Source organism: Muntiacus reevesi, chromosome 4, assembly GCF_963930625.1.
Source record: "Muntiacus reevesi chromosome 4, mMunRee1.1, whole genome shotgun sequence".
Classification (NCBI taxonomy): domain Eukaryota; kingdom Metazoa; phylum Chordata; class Mammalia; order Artiodactyla; family Cervidae; genus Muntiacus; species Muntiacus reevesi.
The window spans coordinates 149,966,153-149,975,308 of NC_089252.1; the positions used below are offsets into that span (position 1 = coordinate 149,966,153).

General features: G+C 41.0%; 1 pseudogene; it reads left to right on the forward strand.

Moving 5' to 3' along the window:
* Window positions 1-3,379: 3,379 nt before the first annotated feature.
* Window positions 3,380-4,635, forward strand: LOC136167572 (cytochrome c oxidase subunit NDUFA4 pseudogene; annotated as a pseudogene).
* The last annotated feature ends 4,521 nt before the right edge of the window (window positions 4,636-9,156 follow it).

Consider the following 9,156-nt stretch of genomic DNA (forward strand, 5'->3'; position numbering starts at 1 on the left):
TATTTTTCTGGGCTCCAAAATCACTGCAGATGGTGATTGCAGCCATGAAATTAAAAGATGTTTACTCCTCGGAAGGAAAGTTATGACCAATCTAGACAGCATATTAAAAAGCTGAAACATTACTTTGTCAACAAAGGTCCGTCTAGTCAAGACTGTGGTTTTTCCAGTGGTCATTTATGGATATGAGAGTTGGACTGTGAAGAAAGCTGAATGCCGAAAAATTGATGCTTTTGTACTGTGGTGTTGGAGAAGACTCTTGAGAGTCCCTTGGACTGCAAGGAGATCCAACCAGTCCATCCTAAAGGAGATCAGTCCATCATTGGAAGGACTGATGTTGAAGCTGAAACTCCAATACTTTGGCCACCTGATGCAAAGAACTGACTCATTGGAAAAGACCCTGATGCTGGGAAAGATTGAGGGCAGGAGGAGAAGGGGACGACAGAGGATGAGATGGTTGGATGGTGTCACCAACTCGATGGACATGGGCTTAGGTAGACTCAGGGAGTTTATGATGGACAGGGAGGCCTGGCGTGTTGCCGTTCATGGGGTTGCAAAGAGTCGGACACGGCTGAGAGACTGAACTGGACTGAAGTTTCCAGGTGATTTTCATTTTCTTCTTTAAAAATCTCCTCATTACTATAAAGCAATTAAAAGTAAATACATTTTAAAAAAATCTCTTCATTGGAAGTATTTTCTTACAATGACCAGGTATTACGTTTATAGCAATTTTTTAAACAATACTTTCCATTAGGGAAATAAAAATAGAAGTAGGTGTTGAAAGATGAATATGATATACCTCTTCCCTACTGCTAATTTTGGGTCTGTCAGCAATGTTTGTGTGTGTTTGATGGGTAGAAGAGTGAATACAGACTAGGGGGTAAATATTTTTATTATCAATGTAAATACATAAAAATGATGGCTTAACCACTCAAAGCTGATTTAAATATACCAGTCCTGTGGGGTTTTTCCCCCCACTAAGGTTCAGCAGAAGAGGGTTTGTACAGAGCGAAGTAAGTCAGAAAGAAAAACACCAATACAGTATATTAATGCAAATATATGGAATTTAGAAGGAAGGTAACAATGACCCTGTATGCAAGACAGCAAAAGAGACACATATATAAAGAACAGACTTTTGGACTCTGTGGGAGAAGGCAAGGGTGGGATGATTTGAGAGAATAGCATTGAAACATGTATATTATCATATGTGAAATAGATCGCCAGTCCAGGTTTGATGCATGAGACAGGGCTCTCCGGGCCACTGCACTGGGATGACCCTAAGGGATGGGATGGGGAGGGAGGTGGGGGGGGGTTCAGGATGGGGAACACATGTGCATCCACGGCTGATTCATGTCTATGTATGGCAAAAACCACTACAATAAAGTAATTAGCCTCCAGTTAAAATAAATAAATTAATTTTATTTATTTATTTTTTAATTTTAATTTTTATTTATTTATTTATTTATTTTTTATTTTTCAGTGGGTTTTGTCATACATTGATATGAATCAGCCATAGAGTTACACGTATTCCCCATCCCGATCCCCCCTTCCACCTCCCTCTCCATCCGATTCCTCTGGGTCTTCCCAGCCCACCAGGCACAAGTACTTGTCTCATGCATCCCACCTGGGCTGGTGATCTGTTTCACTATAGATAATATACACGCTGTTCTTTCGAAACATCCCACCCTCACCTTCTCCCACAGAGTTCAAAAGTCTGTTCTGTACTTCTGTGTCTCTTTTTCTGTTTTGCATATAGGGTTATCGTTACCATCTTTCTAAATTCCATATATATGTGTTAGTATGCTGTAATGTTCTTTATCTTTCTGGCTTACTTCACTCTGTATAATGGGCTCCAGTTTCATCCATCTCATTAGAACTGATTCAAATGAATTCTTTTTAACAGCTGCGTAATATTCTATGGTGTATATGTACCACAGCTTCCTTATCCATTCATCTGCTGATGGGCATCTAGGTTGCTTCCATGTCCTGGCTATTATAAACAGTGCTGCGATGAACATTGGGGTGCACGTGTCTCTTTCAGATCTGGATTCCTCAGTGTGTATGCCCAGAAGTGGTATTGCTGGGTCATATGGCAGTTCTATTTCCAGTTTTTTAAGAAATCTCCACATTGTTCTCCATAGTGGCTGTACTAGTTTGCATTCCCACCAACAGTGTAAGAGGGTTCCCTTTTCTCCACACCCTCTCCAGCATTTATTGCTTGTAGACTTTTGGATAGCAGTCATCCTGACTAGCGTGTAATGGTACCTCATTTTAAAAAATAAAAAGTTTTTAAAAAAGAAATTCAAGAGAGAAGAGTTAGACAATCATATTTGCTGTCTCTGAACAAATAAATTTAAGATGAGTTCCAAAAGAAAAAGAAGAGAGTTTATAATTTCCTTAATCATCAAGTTTTTTAAAGGTTTCTGACTAGAATAATGATATTTTTAAACAGCAGTATAAATAGGCTGGTGAACTACACCAGAGGAGGTAAATTTTTCCTCTAAAGTTTGCCCCTCCACTCAACAAGCCCTGACTTTGTGCCAAGCACAGAAGATCCTAAGTACATAAACATAGTCTCTCTCCTTATAAGGATGACCTTTTAGCAAAATGCAGATAGACAGGTAAACATGTGACGCATTTAACTCTGATAGATGCTAAAGTAAGAGTAACAAGCATAGAGCTAAGTCTACCTGGGGAGTGAGAGAAAGCTTCATAATGGAGAAACTCTTGTGCTGGCGTGGAAGAGATAAAATATCTGTCTTCAATGGGAAAAGAACTTTTGAAATTAAAGATCTGGATTTAGACCAAACTCCACCAACCAGGTGCCTTGGTCCATGGGATTTTCCAGGCAAGAATACCCAACCAGGTTACCATTTCCTTCTCCAAGAGATCTTCTCCACCCAAGGATTGAAACCGCATTTCCTGCATTGACAGGCAGATTCTTTACCACTGCGCTACCAAGGAAGCCCATGTGTGATATATACATATGTAGATACATGTGTATATGTGTATAGGAGATAATAACAGTACCTAACTCAAGGATTGTTATGAGGATTGAATGGCTAATGCAAGCGAAGAGTTCAGAGTAGTACCTAGCACAGGATAAGTGATCAGTACTGTGTGTGCTTAGTTGCTCAGTCCTGTTCGACTCTTTGCAACCCCATGAACTGTAGCCTACCACGCTCCTCTGTCCATGGGGATTCTCCAGGCAAGAATACTGGGGTGGGTTGCCATGCCCTCCAGGGGATCTTCCCAACCCAGGGATCGAACCCAGGTCTCCTGCATTGCAGGCAGATTCTTTACCGTCTGAGTGACCAGAGAAGCAGTCAGTAAGTATGGTAAAGCAGTCATTGATGGAATTCAGGGCACCCTACTCCCAAAAATGATACCTATTGAATATTTCAAGCTGAAGAAGTCCGAGAAAGTAGCAGAAACAAGAACGTCCCTCTAAACTCCCCTGCCCTGTCCTTCTCTCCTGAAATAAAATCATAACACCTTCATGTCAGAGGTGCCCTCCCTACCTCTTTTTCTCTTATTAATCTGCTAGTGTCAGTTTTATTTTCAGATCCAGCCAAGGATCATAGGAGAGTTGAGGAAAACCTTTTCCTCCCCTTCCAATATTCTTCTACATAGTTTTCTTATTTCCTGGTTTTTATTTTTTTTTTAAATGAACCTAAAATAATTCTGTCCACAGAATTCTTAGGATTCCTATTCATATATGCATAGGGTATGTATCTGGAAGAGATTACCACTTGTAACCATAGTTTCCTCTATAGAAGGAAGTAATTTGGAACTCCATACAACTGAATTTTTAACTTGTGCATATATTACTTAAAAAAAAATAAAAATCTCTTTTGAGTTTTCTTTTAAATAACATCTTAGTATTCTCATTCGAATTGCATTCACATATACTGTAGCCTGGTTTTGCATCTTTATTATAAGAATCTGAGTTCTATTGAGCTATTGAAAGGTGGCTAGTGTGTCTGGGGAGTGGAAAACTTCAAGAGAGAAAAATATCTAGGCCTTGAAGGAACAATGGCTGTTTTTTTGATGAAGGGGAGTGGTGAGGGCACTCCAAAGTTCAGGAATGGTCTTGCCTGTACACAAAGATGTGAATAAGCGTTGCATATGAACAGCAGAACCCCAGATGCTGGGAATAGGGCTACAAGGGAGAAATACTGGAATCTCTGTGAAGACAAGGACCATTCCCCTCACATTAAGCACTCTATCCCCAATTCCCAGGGCAGTGCCTGTAAGAGCTCCAACAAGTATTTACTGAATGAGTGAATGAATAAATGAATGGAAAGAATATCCAAAACAACTGCAAAATATTTTGAATAAGAAATAGAAATAGCTCTCTCAGTTTGGACTTGAGGCCTCTGTCACAACTATACTCCCTGAGATCACTGGTCAGGTCAAGAAGCATCCTAGCTTGATCCCATTCTTCATATTTATTGGAGTGGGGGAACTGGAGCAGTACTGTCTGTCACACACCTGGCATTGTTCAATCCCTATGTCAGTTGGGACAGAAAGAATAAGCCAGAACCCTGGAACAAACTAGGTCCTAATGATCACTACAAGTTCTATTCTGTGAATGTAGATTACAGCAAACTAAAGGAAGAAGATCCAGACTTCTAAATGAAATATTTCACTATAAAACTGCTTAGAATGAAGGTCTTCCAGAAGCCATATGCACAATTTTCCACTTAAATAAGAATTATTTCCCCTCTAAATGCATGAAATCATGTTGGTATATTGTGTTGGGGTTTACACTGATGCATAAATAGTCCGTAGCTTGATGTGTGTCATTATTTAATGCTGGAACGCTACTCTGAACTTCATAACTTAGGATATGGGAAATAAACTATTGGAATTTAAGGGGAAAAAAAGAAATAAAAATAAATGATGATTTTGAGTATTTTAAAAACAAATTAATAATAACATGAGAAATAGAAAAAAGGTCACTGAGAAGTCTGTTTCAACACTAGTGACAAATATGTGGTGAATACCCACTGAATTGAAAAACGCATTTAATGTGGGTCTGAGAGCATTAGGAAAACTTCTTTTTTGTGGGAGACACATCCCCACCAAGTTCATACTTGAAAACCAGTACTCAAAAATGCATTATTAAAATGGTGTAACCACAATAATTGAGGGGGGCTGGGAAAGCAAAAGTAAGGGACTTTAACAATGGTCGAATGTGAAAACCTGAATAGAGATTTGTGGAGCAGCTACTTCTGGTACCTCGTCACGGTTGCCAGGATGGAGATAGGGGATAAGTCAATGACACGAAGAAGCTGTTGAGTTTGGTGGCAGCAGCTCTGGCGTGGACTCAGGACACCTGGGCTCCAGTCCCAGCTCTCACACTCCCTCGGCAGCCCCTGTTCCCAACTCCTCCATCTGTAAATGGTCCCCAAGTCCCCTCCCAGTTCTGACACTCTGTGGTTTCAAGTCATGAAGAGAAAGGAAAGAAGTTCTGCAGGCTGGAGATTTAAGGCTAGAACATCATCCATTGGCTGTTGCAGTCATTTTAGGAAAGAGCTATCCATTTAGTCAACAAATGTTTATCTGTCTCATGCACTGTCCAACTGTAAAAAATTGTTGTAGCATAACCCCCACTCTCAAGAAACTTACAAGTTACTAAAACAGAGGACAATAAATATGCAAAAATAAAAATTCAAGACAGAGGGTGGCAAGCACTGTGTGTGTGTGTGTGTGTGTGCATTAGTCACTCAGTTGTGTCTGACTTTTTGCAACCCTTTGGACTGTAGATTGCCAAGCTCCTCTGTCCATAGGATTCTCCAGGCAAGAATGCTAGAGTGGGTAACCATTCCCTTCTCCAGGGAATCTTCCTGACCCAGGGATGGAACCCAAGTCTCCTGCACTACAAGCAAATTGTTTAGTGTCTGAGGCAGCACCATAGAAGAAATACAAACAAAATGATACTGAGCACCTAAGAGCAGTTGGGTGAGACTCCCCAGCCAACGGAGAGCACAGTTTGAAGGTAAGAGCACTGCAGAAAAATGGGCTGCTGCAGCTGGCCCTGCCATCCTTTCTGAAGCCACGCCCACTCAGTTTACATAGGAATTCACAGCACTGGCTTGTGGAGCTAAATCTATTTCCAGAGTTACAGTTGCCTTCAATGTAAACAGTTCCCAACTAACAGACGGGTGAACTCCAGAAATGCATTTGTTAGTTAAGTGTTTGGTACTCAGATTGCACACATCATTCTTTATTGGTGATGAGGTCCTCAGATCAGCCCATAAAGGACAACTTAAGCCATAAGGTAACTGAGATATAGTATTGAGACTATTTAGACATCATTTGGAATTTCCTGGTGGCTCAGGTGGTAAAGAATTTGCCTATAATCCTGGAGAGCCAGGTTCAATCCCCCGGAGAAGGGACTGGCTACCCACTCCAGTATTCTTGCCTGGAAATTTCCCTGGACAGAGGAGCCTGGAGGGCTATAGTCCATGGGGTCACAAAAGAGTTGGACGTAACTGAATGACTAACACTTTCACTTTCAGACATCATGTAACTCCTTACATTCTGTATTACCCAAAGTGCAATTCTGAATTTCAGAAGCAAGAATACATAATTTCAGAACACAACAGACTTCTCCAAAAGCAAATCTTGAGGAAATTGTTCCATGTATCTGTTGCTGGGTGACAAAGAACCTCACCCCCAAAATGGTGACTCGAACCAACAATCATTGTTATATCATGATTTTGTGGGCTTGAACAGATTTGAAAGAGAAACTTTCTCTACTTACAGTGTCCCTACTTGAAAACTTTTAATTAAAAATGAGATTTTTTAAAATTAGATGAACCCTAATAATTGAGATGAGAGGGAAAAGCAGTATTTTTGAGGGTTTTGGGGTGATTCTTCTGTTTCTTCTGGTGGAGGAAGAAACGCTTCCACTTCTTCTAATGGAAGTCACTCAGTGGTTAACTGGAAGATGGTGGATTTGGAGGAGACAAGATGGTTCATTCACATGTCTGGCTCCATGGCAGGGCTGTCTGGAAGGCTGGACTCCGCCACGACTGCCCACCAGAGCACCTACACGCTGCCTCTCCACAGGCAGTGGGGCTTCTTACATGGAAGATCAGGCCTCCAAGAATCACAAGAAGTCTTAGCCTGAGAAGTGACACAACACCATTTAGACACTTTTATACTCTCTCCTACTGGTTGAGGAGTCACAAATCTCCCCAGATTTAGGGGAGGGACTGTAGATGCTGCCTCTTAATGGAAAGTGGGCCCAATAATTTGAGGTCTTGTTTTAAAACTGCCAAAGGGATGGAATTCACTGGAGAATAGAGGCACATACAGCACAGCACAGGAATGGGACTGGGAAAGAAAGGCGACAGAAACAAAGATTTGATCCAGGCTTGAAGAGTTCTTCCCATTTTGGGGATAGATGCTTCATTAATACTCATATCAAATCTTGAGTGTGCTAAGCCCCCACCTCCCTTGTGAGGTCATTTGGGAGCCCTTAGGAGTTCCCAAGGAAGGTCTTGCACACACTTAAGAATCAGTCTGTGTCACCATTTGCACTGGTGTCCCTGACACCACTCCATGCAATATTTTTGAGGGGCCTTAGAAATTGTTCAAAGGTGCAAAACTCCTTCGTAAGATACCACAGAAAAGTTCCACTGCAGTTTATCTCTACATCTGCGGGCTACTGGCAGTCTAAACCGTAGAGAGCTGCTGGTCTCAGCCACTCCAAGCTCTGCGTGGTCCCTACTGAGAAGCAGATTACTTATGCCTATTGCATTGACTACTGATACTAGCCATCTTCACCATGCTGTAACATCTCTGTAATTTCCTGTGAAGTGAAGAAGATGCACTTTATTCTCTGTTGGAGATTATTTAGAGCAAGGGTCCCCAGCTCCCCCAGGGCTACGAACCGGTACCAGTTTATGGCCTGTTAGGAACTGGGTCACACAGCAGGAGGTGAGCAGCAGGCAAGAGAGCAAAGCTTTATCTATCACTTGCATTACTGCCTGACCCATCCTCACATCCATCCCCATTCATAGAAAAATTGTCTTCCACAAAACTGGTCTCTGGTGCCAAAAATGTTGGAGACCGCTGATTTAGAATCCTGCCATAGAGGGTTGCTTAAACTTCAAAACAGGAGAAATTTTTAACTCACACACAGAAATACAGGATGCTAGAAGACAGAAGGAGTTCAGAGGTCAAGGCCACAGTACATTTGAAGCAGGAACTTGCCCCCACCCCCTGCTCAGACCTTTTGCTAAGTTTGGCTCAGCATACCAGAGTCCACCTTCCCATAATATGGCTTCTATCCTGTCCCCTGACACATTTCAAATGTGACAAACGATCTCACACCAGATATGCTTGAATATGCTTGAATATGCCTATATTCCATTTTAAACACATTTTCAAGTTCTCCACCTATCATGTGGAGAGAGTATGATCTTAAGAAAGAGATACGGCTTTGTTTCACATTTCAATGTAGCCAAGCCTCAATTTCAGTCCAGTGAGGATGGCTACTCTACCCCTAATTATTATCCTTCACTTATCTGGCTCCACATCTAGACTCTGAGCTGCAATCAGGGAGGATACTAAGCCAAGTCTGTAAGTCACCAGTTCAACCTTATATCCTAGAGCCCAGCATGCCCCTGGGCACATGGTGGGTATCCATAAAATATTTGTTGGAAAAAAAAAAAAAATATTTGTTGAAAAACTGACAAAAGTGTATTCAAAACAAAGCTACAGGTCTATAAAGTAACCAGAGTCTCAGTTATGTACATAACTGTCAACAATCTGTCTTCAATAATAATAATCACTTAATATTTTCCTAATAAAATGACAATGTAGCTTAATAAGCACGCAATAAAAGATGACACTATCAGCTGCAACTCCAAACATAACCTCATCAAAGTGTAGGATTTGTATGTATGTATCTGTTCATTTATGTATCATCTGTGAAATGTCACTGTTTCATACATATAATCAGAGCCCTTCCTGTAGAATTTTTTAATTTGAAGTGAAGAAGATAGAGAAACTAAGGAAGAGCTTTTAAAAAGAGTTGTTCAAGGTCTCGAGGGGAAAGAAGTTAGAGTGTGAGAAGGCATCTATGATTTTTTACTATAAATGAACAATGTGCAAATTTGATGCAAATTCTATGTCAACCAG